A 16,314-nucleotide genomic window follows, 5' to 3' on the forward strand; every position below is an offset into this window, starting at 1 on the left:
TACTTGCCCTTCTCTTTCTTCCTAACATGGTTCCTTCAGGATTTGCATGTAGCTTCTTGATGGTCTCTGCTCAGATGTCACCTCCCCAAAGAGGTCATCTCTGGACACCTCCATAAAATAACCTTCCACCCACCTTCCTTTCTCTAATTTTCTTCATAGCATCTATTACTATCTATAGTTACTCCATTATTTTTCTATTATTGTGTAAAATATTATCACTAACTTAGTGACTTAAAACAATACATGTTTATTGTCTCATAGCATCTGTGAGTCATGAGTCTGGGCACCACGTAGCTGAGCCCTCTGCTTGGGGTCTAAAGGGCTGCAATCAAGATGATGGCTGGGATGTGTTCTCACCTGGTGGCTTGACTGGGTAAGGATCCATTTCCAGGCTCACCAATGTCATTGGAATAATCCATGGCCTTGTAGTCATGGGAGTGAGGACCTTGGCTCCTTGGTCAATGTCAACTGGGGGCCACTCTCAGCTCCTAGAGATTCTTAGAGGCTGCTTAGAGCACAACCTGGCTGTTAAGTTCATCAGTCCAGCAAAGAGGGTCTTTAGAAAGAGTTGGCCAGCAAGAGGGAATCTTACATACGGTCACAAAAATGACATCCCACCACTGCTGCCATACTGTATTGGTTAGAAACAAGTCATAAGTCCCACTCATACTAAAGTGGGGCATAGATTACACAAATCTGGTAATACCAGGAGGCCAGAATCATGGAAGGGGTACCGTAGAGTCTCTCCATCACAATTGTATTCTATATTTCTTTATTGGTTAGTTTATCATCCACCTCCCTCACCAAACCATAACCTCTAAGGATACAGAACCGTACTTGGTCTTGTTTGTAACTATAGCCCCAGCTATAGGAGAATCATGGACACACAATAGATGTTTAAAACATATTTCTTGAATAGATAAAGTTATTTTAATTGAGCTAGTTGAGTGAATTTTTGTGCCTTTAAATGAACAAAATGCCATGCTGAAACATTGCTTTGAGGTTTAAAATGAGATATCAGTGAAAGTGTTCTGTAAACCATAAAATATTCTGTAAGAGCTAAGTACTATCCTTACTATGGTCTTGCCAGTTTATCTCCTTGGAAAATAATTTTTTTAAAAGATTCTATTTATTTATTCATGAGAGACACACAGAGAGAGGCAGAGACATAGGCATAGGGAGAAGTAGGCTCCCTGTGGTGGGCCTGACGTGGGACTTGATCCCAGGACCCTGGGATCACATCCTGAGTCGAAGGCAGATGTTCAACCACTGAGCCACCCGGGCACCCCATAAATTAAGTTTTTAAAATTAGTGTTGTCCACTAATTATTTCTCATTCTGTCCCTTGTTGGTCACATGGTGGGATGGATTCCCAGTCTCTTAAAGTGGTCACAGGTCTTGTGTTGGCCTTTGAAAAGCAAGTCAATGTGATTTGTGTCACTTGCGGATGGAAGATTTGAGAGCTGGCAAGCATGATGACTTTCTCCGTTCCCCTTTGCCATGGTGACCTGCGATGTATTTGGTAGTGACTTCTTTCTTACTTTTCATCTCAGCCTGGGTCCCTGAGAGTGATACCATGATACCAAGCAGAGCTTCCAGCTGATTCCAAGAGAAAACACAGATAATGTAGGAAAGAAACCATCGATGATTCAATTCTCAGGGATTTGGGGTTGTTTGTTACTGCAGCATAATCTGGCCCATCCTGACTGATACAGTAACCAACCTTCCTCAGATGATCAGCTCCTTCCTGCTATGCACACTAGAACACACCAATTAACATGGGAGAAAAAAATCCACATTCTGTCTTTGTGAGTATGAGTTTGCTTTGATCATGGTATCTTAACATGTGTGGTCAGTTACATGGCCTCTCAATGTAGATCGGTTTTATTACTCCGAATGGCTGCTTATCCTTTTGTTCCTACCACCTTCCCAAACTCAATTTCAGGTGTCTTCACGAAGGTCACATTAATCCTCTTGCTTCCAACCCTGGAGCCTGCTAGTTGCATATGCCAAGGAGCTCCCTTGAATTTGTCACCCCGCACCCCCCCCACCCCCGCCTCAAGGTTTTATTTATCTGAGAGAGAAAGAGAAAGTGTGTACATGAGCAGGGGGAGGGGCAGAGGGAGAGGGAGAAGCAGACTCCCCGCTGAGCAGGGAGCCTCATACGGGGCTCAATCCCAGGACCTTGGGATCACTACCTGTGTAGATGCTTCACCGACTGAGCCACCCAGGTGCCCCCTCGCCCCCCGGAATTTCAATGCTTAAAGCAGTTCCAAAGGACATCCTGCATGTACCTAACAGAATTTCTCAGGCATCACTCAGTATTTTAAGACTATCCCAGACACCTCACATTTTTCAGCTAAAGCTCTGGTTGTTCAACAAATGGAACATAATACTGTTTAAACAGAGTGGTGGCCTGGGAGACCAGACCCTGCAAACCTCAGATAACTACTATTTCCCCCAATCCTGTATCAAGGGAACCTGTAGGAGACTCACCACCATGATTTTATTGGACCTGCAACTTCTGAGTCCCTCCCCTTTCTCCTGTCACTGTCTCCTCATGCTAATTCCTGTCTTGATGAAGCCACGCCAACCAACCAGTTCTCTTAACAGATTGCAGTTTTCCACGAAACCTGTCTTGGGAGAAGTCAACCCCAAAGTCATCTGAAAGCACATGATGGGGGCTGGCCTGGGGGTAAGAGTGACCCTTTCTCACTGTGGCCTTTGTGATGAATACACCAGATTCATAAATTCACATAGGCCTTATCCACACATCCATTTTCATATCAATGGTAAATGCTTTCCAGATGTGTGTTAGAGGTGCTAGGCTTTGCACTGCTGACTTTTTATTTTCTGCTAGGTCTCTGCCCGGCCCGGCACACAGCCCATTGTTTTTATATCAAAAAGATGGGTCGTACCTGCTTCATAACCCGGAGGAATTCACAGCAACCTGAAGGAACTGAAGGAATGTGGTTTCCAGATCCGATTAGAGAGATGGGACTGGGTCCCCAGGGTTCTCAGGCTCAGCTGCCCCAGCCTACAATGTCATTCATTGTCTTGTGGGCTAAATGAGTCAGGTTTCTAACCCCCACCTTCCATCGCCTTGCGCATGGCCCCGGAGCATACCCAGAAGGGAGTTGACCACTAAGCTTTCTCTGTTGGCTTTGGGTCTTCTGCTGTTTCTGCAGATGTTCTTTGTGGGGGCATAGAGAAGGGATCCCAGGCTTGAGTCTTTCTTGGGGAAGCCCAAATCCTCCCCTCATATGAAGAAACTTTACTTTTTGCTCATGGGTGGCGGAGAACTCTGGAACATGAGCTTTAAAATCAGAACCCTGGCCTGGCCATTTACTAGGCTGTGTGACCTTGGGCAAGCCCCTTGATCTTTCTGAGCCTCTGATGGCTCATCTGGATGTTGTAGATTTTAATCTTTCATATCTCTTCGATTATCATGAAGTTGAGACAATGCATGCAAAACTCTTATCATAGAGTCTTTTTTTTTTTTAAAGATAGTATTTATTTATTCCTGAGAGACACAGAGAGAAGCAGAGACATAGACGGAGGGAGAAGCAGGCTCCCCACAGGGACCCCAATGTAGGACTTTTTCCCGGACTGGGATTACGCCCTGAGCCAAAGGCAGACGCTCGACTGCTGAGCTGCCCAGGAGTCCCAGAGTCTTTAATAAACAGTAGCTAATATCATTATCACTTGTGCTACTACTGTTATAATAATTTAACCTAAGCTTGAACCCACACTGATTTTCCCATGGTGTTCCACTGGTTTGTAAAGGAGTGTGAACAAAATGCCTTCCAGAAGTCCTCCCTGGCCCAACCTTAAAGTTTCTCTTGATACATCCCTGTTGGGCACATCTCTCAGAGCCTTGGGAACAAACATTATGGCCTAATATTTGGGAGCCACATCAATGACTTTGAACTCTAGGTAATTTTTTTTTCTTTTCTATTTTGAAGGACCATGCTGATTAGGGGCAGAGTCAGATCAGAGATTTAAAGTAAAGTCCTGAGCTCTGGAGCCAAAGCTGGCTAAAGTTTTTCTTTGATGTGTGCCTTCCTCTTTGTCCAGGGAGGATTTCCACTGGGCACATAGTAGGCACTCAGTTAACATGTGTTGAGTGAGTGGCTAGAAAAGGGGCTTAGTGAGGAAGCAATAATGTGATAATGATAATGACATTTATATTGACTATTTTCTGGGTGCTGAGGGACTCTATGCCAGGCAGCAGGCTAGTGTATGTGAGATTTTTCATCTACTACTCATGGAATATTCTGTGAGGGAGATATTACAAAGCTCTTTAGGGAGATAAGGATATTGAGATTTAGCCTGAGACTCCATTCTGGTGAAGTGTAGAGCTGGATTTGGGCCCAAGGAACCTGAGGAAAGAGTTCTTGCACTTGCCTGCCAGGTCATAGGCCTGTCTGACTCAATTGTTCAAATGTTCACATTTTGAGTTGGTTTCATGTGCAAGTCCCCAGGGAGCTGCCCTACCCACTTTCACTTTGGGATGACATGGGTGGGAGCATGAAGCTGGAACAGAATGTTTCGATCTTCTTCTTTAAAGAAAGACAATGTGGGGATCCCTGGGTGGCTCAGCAGTTTGGCGCCTGCCTTTGGTCCAGGGCGTGATCCTGGAGTCCCGGGATCGAGTCCCGTGTCGGGCTCCCGGCATGGAGCCTGCTTCGCCCTCCTCCTGTGTCTCTGCCTCTCTTTCTCTCTGTGTCTATCATGAATCAATCAATCAATTAATCAATCAATCTATCTTTAAAAAAATAAAGAAAGAAAATGCATTACTAAATAGATTATGTCCATGAACAGATTCCATAGACCAAGCTCATAGGGAATTAGTTCCTGGACACTTTTACAAAGGACAAGATAGACCTTTACAAATCCTCTAATGATTTCATCACTGTTAAACAATTATAGATATTATAGCTCTGTATTTCTGAATACAAAGAGGAAAAGTCTACAAAGGACATAGCCACATATTTAAGAGATAGTTAAATTTTGTGCCTATCATTTTAGCTTAAAACTTTATTATTCTTATTTCAAGTTTATGGTTTTTTTTTAATATTTTATTTACTTATTTGACAGAGAGAGCATGAGCAGTGGGGGAGCAGCAGAGGGAGAGGAAGAAGCAGGCTCCCCACTGAGCAAAGAGCCTGATGTGGGGCTCTATCCCAGAACCCTGGGATCATGACCTGAGCTGAAGGCAGACACTTAACCTACTGAGCCACCCAGGTGCCCCTACTTATGTTTTTTTTTTTTAACTTAAAAAAAATAAATCAGAAAGTATAAAAGCATATACAGTGAAGACTCCCTCCTTCCCCAGTCCAGAGGCATCTACTTCTTCTCCTGGGGAGCAACCAAGGCTTTCAATTTCTTGCCTGCCTCTATAGAAAGAGTCAATTATCAGAGGCTTCAATTAGGTTGGACAGAACTTTCCTTTGGATGGGTCCCTGGTTTGTATCTGTTGCTTGAGTTTCTGACAACAGGCTTGGTGTAAAAAAAATTAAAGGCAATAAAAATAATTATTAAAGGACACAAGTACTTTCCGTCCAGCAGGTCTCATGTCTCAGCTGCAGAAGCAGATGCTGAGGACTGTTTCTCCTCCCACTGGGACAGCTGGCTGTGTTCCCTGGTCCTCCAGGCACTGCAACAGTTGATCTCCAACTCCAAATCATGGGAGGCCTTTGATCTCTGGTCCCAGGCCTTTGATTGGTCTCCATGGCAACCACCATGCCCCTGGCCCCCTGTGGTGGAGAATGCACCCCATTGTTCCATCCTCCCCACCTTCCTCCACCTTAATTACCTGTGCCCATTCAGGATGGTTCCACCTCAGGCTTCTGTTTGCTTTGATGAGCCAGGAAGACATGTTCCTCAGCGGCTTCATTTTCTTTCTCTACTTGTCCTCTCTGGCTACATGATGCCTCCATTGCTCCTGTGGGCCCGGGTTCACCCTCAATTATCCGCAGGACTGAGTCCTAGGGACTCTGTTCAGGGAGTCACCTTGCATTTTAAAGCCTTGGGTGTCTCATCTGTACAATGGAGATAAACGTGGTCTGAGGGCTGAAAACTAAACACCTTCAAAGCACAGTGGCTGGCATATAAGTAATTAATAAAGGTGATGTGTCTTTATTAAAGGAGAACACCCTAGGGGCTCTAAATTTGGTGATTGGGGTTGGCTGCTCAGTGGTAATTGAACTTGTACTGCCAACCTTGGACTGTTTGTCAGGGGTGTCTGGGTGGCTCAGTCAGTTAAGTGTCTGCCTTTGACTCAGATCATGATCCCAGGGTTCTGGGATTCAGCTCCACATTGAGGCTCTCTGCTCAGTGGGGAGTCTGCTTCTCCCTCTTCCTCTGCCCCTCCACCCGACTCATGCACACACTCTCTCTCTTTCAAATGAATAAATAAAATCTTAAAAAAAAATCTTGGGTACTTGCTTTGGCAGCACAGATACTAATATTGGAATGATGCAGAGAAGATTAGCATGGCCCCTGTGCAAGGATGACATGGAAATTCGCGAAGCGTTCCATATTTTTATTTAAAGCCACAGTGAGATGCCCATACATACCTATCAGCAAAGATAAAATTAAAAAATGGTGAAAACGCCAAATGCTAGGAAGGATGTGGGGGAAACCACATTCTCATACTTTAGTGGGAGTATAAAATGATAGACCTTGGGCATTAGCTTGGAAAATAATGTCTGAAAAATAAAACAGAACAAAACTAAGCATAAAAAAAATCTTGGACTGTCATCTATCTATCTATCTATCATCTATTTATACCAGGCCTCCCCCTGCCACTTCAATCCACAGTTTTACTTTCTACAGTTCAGTACCTGCAGTCAACCATGGTCTGGAAGTAGATGACCCTCCTGACTATCTTCAGAAGGTTAATAGCAGCCTGATGCTACATCACATATCTACATCACCCACCTCACTTCCTCTCATCATGTAGGCATTTTATCATCTGACGTCATCACCAGAAGGATGAGTGCAGTACAAGAAGATGTATTGAGAGAGAGAGAGAGACCACATTCACCTGTTATTATAGTATGTTTTTATCATTGTTCTATTTTATTAGTAGTAGTTGCTAATCTTTCACTGTGCCTAATTTATAAATGAAAATTTATCCTAGATTTGTATGCATAGGGAAAAATAGTGTCTATAGGATTTGGTATTATTCCCCACAGGTTGAGGCATCCACTGGCAGTCTTGGAATGTCTCCCCTATGGATAAGGGGGGGATTATTGTATTTATTTCCTGTGTTCTAGCTTGATGGGTGCCCTTTCTCTGTGACACACCATTGGCTGTTCATCTCTAGTGAGCTCATCCTATTATGCTTCTTCTTACCTCTGAGCCTCTGAATGTTCTGTTCCCATCACCTTGAATGTCCCTTCCTGCCCTCCCCCCTGCCCCTTGGTTAACTCTACTTGTAGGCCCTTTGGGTCTTAGCTGAGATGTCATGCTCTCTAGGTTGTTATTTGACTCACCAGGATATCTACCTTAGCAGTTCCTATAACTTGGTATTTATCACAATGCATCCCAATTATCCATTTTCTTACCTGTAACCCCTTCCCGTCTGTGAGCCCCTGGAGAGCTGGGCCCATGTTCTTTTCAGTGTTTAATTCCTGTGATCTGGAAAGTTAACATCTGATCTGGAAAGTTCTCAGGAGATATGTGGATACGTTCAGTTAACAAATATTTATTGAGTCACTACTATGTGTCAGGCCTTATAGTCACCAACAAAACAAGAGGAACCTTACCCTCAGGGAATTTGCAATCTCATAATATGGGTGCATAAATGGACATTGGCTCTGGAGAGCTGGTCCATCAGCGATACAGAACCTGTTGTAGTTGTTGGGCACACTTTGCCCATCTCTGTACATCTGTACTTGTTCTTCCCACTGCCTGGGCAGCCTGTCTCCTGTGTCTGCTTAGGTCCCATACCAGAGCTAGGGCAACATATCACTGTGGCAAGTCATTATGTTTGTGATTCCCTTTTTTTTTTTTAAGAATAACAGACACATTTTATTTTTTTTTTAATTTTTATTTATTTATGATAGTCACACACAGAGAGAGAGAGAGAGAGAGAGAGGCAGAGACATAGGCAGAGGGAGAAGCAGGCTCCATGCACCGGGAGCCCGACGTGGGATTCGATCCCAGGTCTCCAGGATCGCGCCCTGGGCCAAAGGCAAGCGCCAAACCACTGCGCCACCCAGGGATCCCTGTGATTCCCTTTGCTTTGAAAATTCCATCAAAGCAGGGTCTTGGGACGCTTGGGTGGCTCAGTGATTGAGCATCTGCCTTTGGCTCAGGTCATGATCCTGGGGTCCTGGGATTGAGTTCTGCATCAGGCTCCCTGCATGGAGCCTGCTTCTCCCTCTGCCTGTGTCTCTGCCTCTCTCTTGGTGTCTCTCATAAATAAATAAATAAAAATCTTAAAAAAAAAAAAAAAAACAAGGTCTCGGGCATGTAGGCACCAACTGGAAGATGGGCTCCCTGTGAACTGGGAGACTCTCATGTCCCCTTGGCAGTTCTAGGACCCAGGTCAGGGCTTGGCACCCAGAAGACCCTTGGCAGACACATGCCTAAGAGTGAGTGGCATCATATTCTCACTCTTTCTTCTTCTGGCCAGGGAAGGATTTAGTTTTTAAGAGGCTGTTGGACATTTCTGGTCTTATCCTTGGCTTGATGATATGATTAACTCTCAGAAACTGGGGATTGGGATGCTGGCCGGGAGGTGCTGGGATTATCCAGAACCATGTTTTTTTTTTTTTTTTTTTTTTTTCAGAACCATGTTTCTATAGAAGTGCCAAGGTTCCTTTCCCACATAGAGAGTGTTTTAAATTAAGTTTTGTTGAAAACAAACATTTACGCTATAGATAGATACACAACTGCAAATTTTTTTGGAGGGGAAAAAGGATTTATCTGAGACTTAAGAGGAGGTGAGGATGGGTGTCATATAGGGAAGCAGAATAGAAAGACAAAAACTGGCATGCTGCTTTCGTCCTGGCAGGGTTTGGGAAGACCCTGTCTGTGTCAACAATACTTTGCATAGTTGCATTTGGTGAAACTCTAGCAGGCTGCCTGGCTTTGTCTCTGTTTCTACAGAGAGATTGTTTCTGAAAGGAGGGCACTCTTTTTTTACAAAAAAGTTTTTATTTATTTATTTGAGAGAGAGAGAGAGTGAGCAGGAGAGAGAGGGAGAGAGAATCTGAAGCAGATTTTGCACTGAGTGCAGAGCCTGCCGTGGTGCTCTATCCCATGACCGTGAGATCATGACCTGAGCTGAAACCGAGTCAGACCTTAACCAACTGAGCCCCCCAGGCGGCCCTGGAAGGAGGGCATTCTGCCTGGAATCCAGAACTCCTGACTCCCATTCCAGTGCTCTTTTCTTTACCCCATGCAGTCTCTTGACCCAAAGGTGTTATTCTAGACATTGCTCTTTTTTTTTTTTTTTTGAGTCAGGGATGGTCTTGCCACTTCTAATGGTGAGAAACAAAGCTTTCTGAGAGCCTCTGATAAGCTTACTGGACTCCTCTTGTGCCCTCTCTAAAATGTAAGTTTAGTGCAGGGATTGCTGACCCCACTCATTCTCTTCTAGGGCTGGATGGGGAGCAGAAATGAAGGAAGCTGATCAAGGATGTAACAGGTAGGTAGGGGTGTCCTGGCAGGAAACGGATGCCACTCTCCAACTAGGCCTTTTGCTCTAGGGGCAGTTTGCGGATGTCTGAGAAGATGTAGGGAAACTGGGGTGGGAAGACGGAAGCCAAGAGGAATAGTGTGGCATCTGACGCTAGTAACATGTAGGAGCACTCATCTCTCTTAGGTTGGAAGAGACGTAGCTGAAGACAGCAGGGCTCTGGAGAGGGGCTGGATAGGAATGCTGACCTTGGGTGGAGGGACTCAGCCAGCCTGCAAGGACCCAGTGACCCTATAGGGAGGGGGCTGGGGAATATATACCCTGGATTCACTTCCACTCACATTTGCTCCCTGTGTCCTGTTGACCAACCAACATGATGCCGAAGAAGGCATCCATACAGTTCCATAAGGATCAGTCTCATGGGCAGAGAGTAGGGTGGGGAAGAGGGGAGGGTGGGGTCTGCAGGGACACATAGACAATGTTTAAGGTGGTACATAGGCCAGGCTTCATTTCCATGGGGAAATATATCCTATGTTCCCTGGACAGGATGGCCCTCTTGGTTGACCTTAATTTCTCTGCATCTTATTTTCCCATTCTCTAAAACAGGCATGACAACAACAAAAATAATTATAATAAAATGTCACCCACTTACCAACTGTCAAGAGCTGTTGTGAGGATTAAATGAATTGATCCATGTAATACACTTCGAATATCCCAAGGGTTAGCTTTCATTTCATTTTTACACCATCATTATCCTTTCTTTAACAGCCATGGGGGCGGAAAAAAGATGAAAAACAGCTATGAGTGCAAGACTATTCTACTGTCCCTTTAATTCTTCTGTGAGTAAAACAATAGTGAGATGTCAATGATAGAGGGCAACTGACCTTGAGACACATACAGGGAGACAATAGGGAGTGGTGGGGACTGTGGCAAACACAGAGTCTTGTCTCAAGGGACCACCTGCCACGCAGCTCTAGCAGATTATGACCGTGTAGGAATGTAGGCAGCGGTGCCAAGACTTTCAAGTTTTCAAGAAAAGCTGAAAAATTAGAATTTTTATGTGAAAGCTTCTGATTTTTAAATGCTGGCAAACGGTTTCAAATTTTCAAAAATACATCATTTGAGCCAACACTTTGTGAGCCAAGCAAAACAGGTCTTGGGGCTGGATCCAGCTCCCATGTAGCTAGCCGGTTGTGATCTTTGGTTGAGCTTGTGCCTGCCGACCAGAGGAGGCTTTTGGCTTTTTCAGGAAGACAGAACATGACCTTGGCTCCTGGCAGAGACTTCTGTAGTGAGGCCTCAGCTGAGACAGCAGACATAAGACAAAGCATCCTTGACCTAAAATACAAGAGTTGGAAGAAAGCACAGGAAGGGGATGATGTTTAGCAGCCAAAGAGCAGGGGTGGGTGACAGTGGGCTTTCTCGTTAAAGGGAAATGCAGGTGGGATATTATAGGAAGCCAGGACGGTTCTCATATCGCATTCGTGAATCAGAGGTAGCCAGAGTCCTAGTTATATCTGCACGACTCCATGAACCGATTTTCCTTTTGTCCAGAGTTATTTTAAAATTCTTTTGGGGGGTAAGGAGAGATAAAACCCTACTCTGGGATATTACGTGAATCTGAGAAATTAACAGCAGCCTGCATCCCATGATGCTTCTTGTCGAGAGACATCGGGCTGTGGGCAAGGTTACCACATGCTCCGGGGCTGTCCCCCTAACACACCCCTGGAGTGGCTTCGAGCCCCCCCCTCTGCTTCTTTCCCTTGGGGTGGGGGGGAATACAAATGCCGATTAGAATCCCCCATCTTTGGAGACAGACCGGAGCACACGATCATGTGTAGACATCCTCTCCGTGCACACACATCTGTTATACACATTGCCACGGTGTCCTCTGGTTGTTCAACAATGAGCAGAATTATTTCCTCTTATTACTTCCCATGTTGCCTCAAAACCGCACTCGGAAAAAGAAAACCACTGGCGGGGGGGCGCGGGGGGCTCGGCCAATCCCACTGCCGGGCAGGCTCAGTTTTTTTGCACATAGGAGTTGGGGGGTAGGGGTCAAGGGGGAGGCAGTGGGCCACGTCTAAGGAAGGGAGCATAGCCACTGTCTTTTGTGTGTGTCTCTGTGTGTGTGGGTCCGCACATGTGTCTGTAGAAATGTCTGTGTCTGTCTGATGGTCTGTGTCTTGTCACTCTGTGTGCAGTGTGTCAGCTGTTGAAATGTAGTGCACTTTGTCATTATTTCTCAGTGTTATTGTGATATTATTGACATGTAACATAGATACGTTTAGGGGGTACGATGTGATGATTCAATACATGTCTATATGGCACAACGGTGACCACAATAAGGCCACACCGTCATCCCCTCGCATGATGACCTTTTCTGCTGTACGGTGGTCACATTTAAGACCTGCTCTCTTACTGTCTTTCTTTCTTTCTTTTTTTTTTTTTTAAGATTTTATTTATTCATGAGAGAGAGACACACACACACACACCTAGAGGCAGAGACACAGGCAGAGGGAGAAGCAGGTTCCCTGCAGGGAGCCCAACACGGAACTCGATCCCAAGACCTTGGGATCACGACCTGAGCTGAAGGCAGACGCCCAACCACTGAGCCACCCAGGTGCCCCTCTCTTACCAGCTTTCAAGTTTACCATGCAGTATTGCTAATTCGTCACCAAGCTGCTGATCTGATCCTCAGAACTGATTTCTGTTGTAGCTGGGAGTTTGTGGTCTTCCACTAACCTCTCCCCGTTGCCTCCACCCATTAGCAGCAGGCAACCTCCATTCTCTTCTTTCTGCGAGTCTGGCTTTTTTTAGATTCCCCTTCTAAGTGAGAACATGCAGTATTTGTCTTTCTCTGCCTGACTTAACTTTGCTTAGCATAATGCCCTCAACGTTCATCTGTGTCGTTGCAAAAGACAGATTTCCTGCTTTTAATTGCTGAGCAATATTCCATTGTATGTATATACCACATTTTCTTTATCCATTCATCTGTTGATGAATGTGTGTCCGTTTTAAATAGCACCCATTTACCAAATGCGAATAATATACCAGACCCCATACTAAACGCTTTAGCACACACAGGCTTTTCTATTTAAGCTCTAAGGCAACCGCATAGCGGAGACCAGAATCTTAGTTTTGCAGATGACTACACGGAGGTTTGCTTGTCCATTCATCCGCTCACTCAAAGATCCGTTTGGCACCTGAGTGCTGGGTGCTGTCCCAAGCATCGGGCTATGGCAGTTTCAGAGACAAGGCTCCAGACAGCCGGGACCTCACCTCTGAATGAGGAGAGGCATGTTCTAGACAAGTGAACAGCAATTAAAAAAAAAATACGTGTTTTTTTCAGAGCTTGTAAGTGGCTGTGGTGTGTTCAGAGAACTTGGTGAGGATGAGGAATTGTTGGCCCAGTCCCTTAGCTAGAGTTCAGGCGACCTGGGCAGGTACCGGGAGTGGCTTAACCCCTTTGCAAAGGGCACATCCTTGCCAGGCAGAGAGGGGTCTGGGATTAAATGCCCTTCTGGAAAGTCGCCTTCGTGGTTTGCTGGTTGGAAGGCTGTACCCTTCAGAACTGGGGTCTTGAGAACATTGCCTGGCTCCAGATGGCCGAGGAGAATAAACTGGTGAGACCCACTCTGTGCCTTTGTCTACAGGGGGTGGTGCTTGTGTGTCCGGGGAGGCACAGACCTCTCTGTTTCTGTCCTGGATTCAATCAGGGGGCCACTGTGGGAAGACACAGGGTCTGGCACCACACTTGCTGGAGTCTCAGCCCTGGCTCAGCCCCTCCCGGTCGTGTGATCTTGGGGTGAAGTGATCCAAGAATTGGGCTCGAGGTGGGTAGGGGGACAGGCTGGAACAGGAAGGCCTGGAAGGGAGGAGGGCTTGTTTTTCAGTTGAGTCCTGTTGAACAGAGCACTGAGCTCTCTTGGGGCTGGTTCACACCTCAGAAGTTCCTTGCCACGGCGGAAAGGCAGTTTTGTGTTTCAATAGCAAGCAGCTAGTATTACACGCTGGGGGCTGGACACACATTCCTTTCTATGGGCTGTATTCCTCTGAGGAATACGGCCTTTTTCCCCATGGAGAAACTGAGGCTCAGAAAGGCTAAGATGTCTAGTCAAGGCCATATAGCTAGGAAATCGTAGAAGTGGGATGCAAAGAGTCTCTCTGGCTTTGAGGACGATACCTGTCACCACTACAATTTCACTGTCGCAGCGCCTGGAGACCAAGGGGATGAGGAGGGGGCCAGGTATGAGCAGCAGTGATGGTGTGTAGGCTGGAACCGGAGACCGTGGCCTTGGGAGAGGGCCTCGCAGAGCTGAGTGTTCAGAGAAATGGAAAGATGCGCCTGTGCCAGCGAAAGGAGACCAAGGCAGAGGGAGGGGTTCAGAGCTGCCCGGGTTCTTCCTCAGCATACTGGAGGTTTTCACCGCCTCCCAGAAGGCCATGCAGCTCACTGTGATCCTATGTTCTCGTAGATTCGGGGATTCCAGAGCTGGGAGTAGAACATGGAGACTGGTTTGCCAGAGAGCCTCCATGAGTTCGGTATCATTTCCTCTCCCCAGAGAACAAAGCATGAGGAGGGGTTGCTTAGGCAGACACATCTGTATTCCCTGTGGAGCACCAGAAAACCAGGTACCATTTTTTTTTTTGCCTGGCTCTAAAAGATGAGAAAAGGGCAACCCACTCCTTAGAACTATTCCAGGCACTTGAGATAGTGAGCCTCCTGTTCCTGGAGGCATGTAAGCAGAGGCTGCACTATTTCATGGAAGGGGGTTTTCTGTTGGGGGAGAAGTTGGATTAGTTTCTGAAATTCTTTTCAATGCCTGATTCCAGGGCAAATCAACTGAGGCAGATGCAGCAATCACCACGTTCTCTAAGACTTGACCACCTAAGAATCATTTGGTGAGGTGTCTATGATTTGATTCCCCCCTTGAGTCTGAAAAATGCCTTCCTGTTTTGGGTCTCAACTCAGGCACAGAGGCCAACATATTCCATCAGTGGGGCATTTAGGATTTACACATGGTTAAATCCTGCTCTGCTGCTCACCAGCTGAGTGGCTTTGAGAGCATGACTAAGGCTCCCTGAACCTCGGTGTTCCCATCTGTAAAGTAGGGCAAATACTAGAACTGACCCAACAGTGTTGGTAACGATGCTTGAATGAGATGCATGTGGTAAATAAAGCATCCCTTTATTAATATTAGTTCATTATTATTCATTCAATGGCTATTAACTGAAGACCAGCTAATTGTCAAACCTGTGGAGTTGTGAGCCACATGCAGAGAGATGAAAGATCCATCCACTGTGACCGGAAAACCTTATTTTCCTACTCAGAAAGGCACTGATGGGGACGGAGGAAATGCAAGGCAACACACACACACACACACACACACACACACACACACAGACACACATCCCTCCTCTTGATTTTCAAAAAAATCTTCCCACGAGGTCACATTTGGATGAAATCCAAGCCTCGGGTGATGCTCGGGCCTTGATTTTTATCAGAATCGGCCTTTCCCAACCAGACTGCACATGCTATTGATATATAATATAGCGTTATTTATTACTTGCTGAATACCCGCAGTCTGTTCAGCCCTTTACAAGAGATAAAGGAGATAAGCCCTGGTCCCCGAGGGCTTTGTGATTGGGTTACTCCCGGTGCCCCAGCTGAGAGCGAGTTAGGATGCTCACGGCACGTTAACTCAAAACGCGTTGCTCCTTCCCATAAAGAAGACGATCGTGAGAGGCTGACTTGACATCTTCGCAGTTTTGCTCAACTCAGAGAGAACACGATAGCAGCTGATGCGATTAAAAATTCATTTCGAAAAGAAGAGCTCTTTCTAAACTCAAAACCATGAAACTGAGCAGGTTTGGATTTCCTGTCTTCCCCTGTCAGTCTCTGGCTTAAAAAAAATGTTGCCGTCCAAATCATTTCCCCCCCGCGGGGCTTTGTAAGGGGGACTGATGGCCTTTTGGAGGCAGAGAAACAGACGGATGCTCCTGTGCCTGGAAGTTGGGCACAGCTAGGAAATGATGCTTTTCCAACGTTCTGGCAGCCTGCACGCCGACGTCCCAGCGAAGCCTGGTGCTCTCACGCCCTCCTTGCTTGGAGAAGTCTCGATGGTCCATCGGTAGGAAGACGCTGGTTCATCACCGTTCTGCTTCAAGAAAGGAGACAGAGCCCACAGACCCAGAGGAAGAAGTATCCGGATGTTTGCTAGCAAGGTAGTGAACTTGGGCCCCGGTTGGCCAGTTCTGTCCGGAGCTGCAGGGAAACCGAACAGGGTAAAAGCACAGATGAGTTCATCTGAAATGGGGGCCTCCCTTCTTGCCGAGACCATCTGATCCCACGCCTGGGATGGAAGCTTGGGATTTACCCTGGACTCTCCATCCCTGCTTCTTCCCTGCCCATTCTCTATTCTGGGCCATTCTGCAGTCCATTCTGCTGACACCTGGTTCAGGCCAGCATTCTCTTTCATCCAGAAGACATCCAAAGGCAACTTCTTCCCTATATTCTTTTCTGTTGCTTTATTTTCTGTTAGATTCTATTTTTATCATTCATTCATTCATTCATTCATTCATTCATTCACAGTACAAGTCTTACTCTAGTTTGACACATACACACAGCAAAGTGCATGATGGTGAAGGGCATAGCTC

General features: G+C 46.1%; 1 long non-coding RNA gene and 1 other non-coding gene across 4 annotated transcripts in view; both read left to right on the plus strand.

Annotated features, from left to right (window-relative positions):
* The window catches only part of LOC140594143 (uncharacterized), a 208,436-nt gene that overhangs the window by 75,333 nt on the left and 116,789 nt on the right, over nucleotides 1–16,314 (plus strand). Inside the window, exons 1-2 of one of the 3 annotated variants that reach the window (XR_011994644.1) lie at nucleotides 262–373; nucleotides 9,616–9,663. The exons of 1 other annotated variant lie outside the window; for it this stretch is intronic. This is a non-coding gene — a long non-coding RNA (uncharacterized lncRNA). Of the gene's footprint in view, nucleotides 1–261; nucleotides 374–9,615; nucleotides 9,664–16,314 lie in introns of those variants that run through there. One more of the 3 variants, XR_011994643.1, reaches the window with a different exon arrangement.
* LOC112932935 (U6 spliceosomal RNA) lies at nucleotides 6,442–6,548 on the plus strand. The gene has a single exon (XR_003237581.1). It is a non-coding gene; the product is annotated as a U6 spliceosomal RNA (small nuclear RNA).

This window comes from Vulpes vulpes, chromosome 10, assembly GCF_048418805.1.
Source record: "Vulpes vulpes isolate BD-2025 chromosome 10, VulVul3, whole genome shotgun sequence".
In the NCBI taxonomy this organism is placed as follows: Eukaryota; Metazoa; Chordata; class Mammalia; order Carnivora; family Canidae; genus Vulpes; species Vulpes vulpes.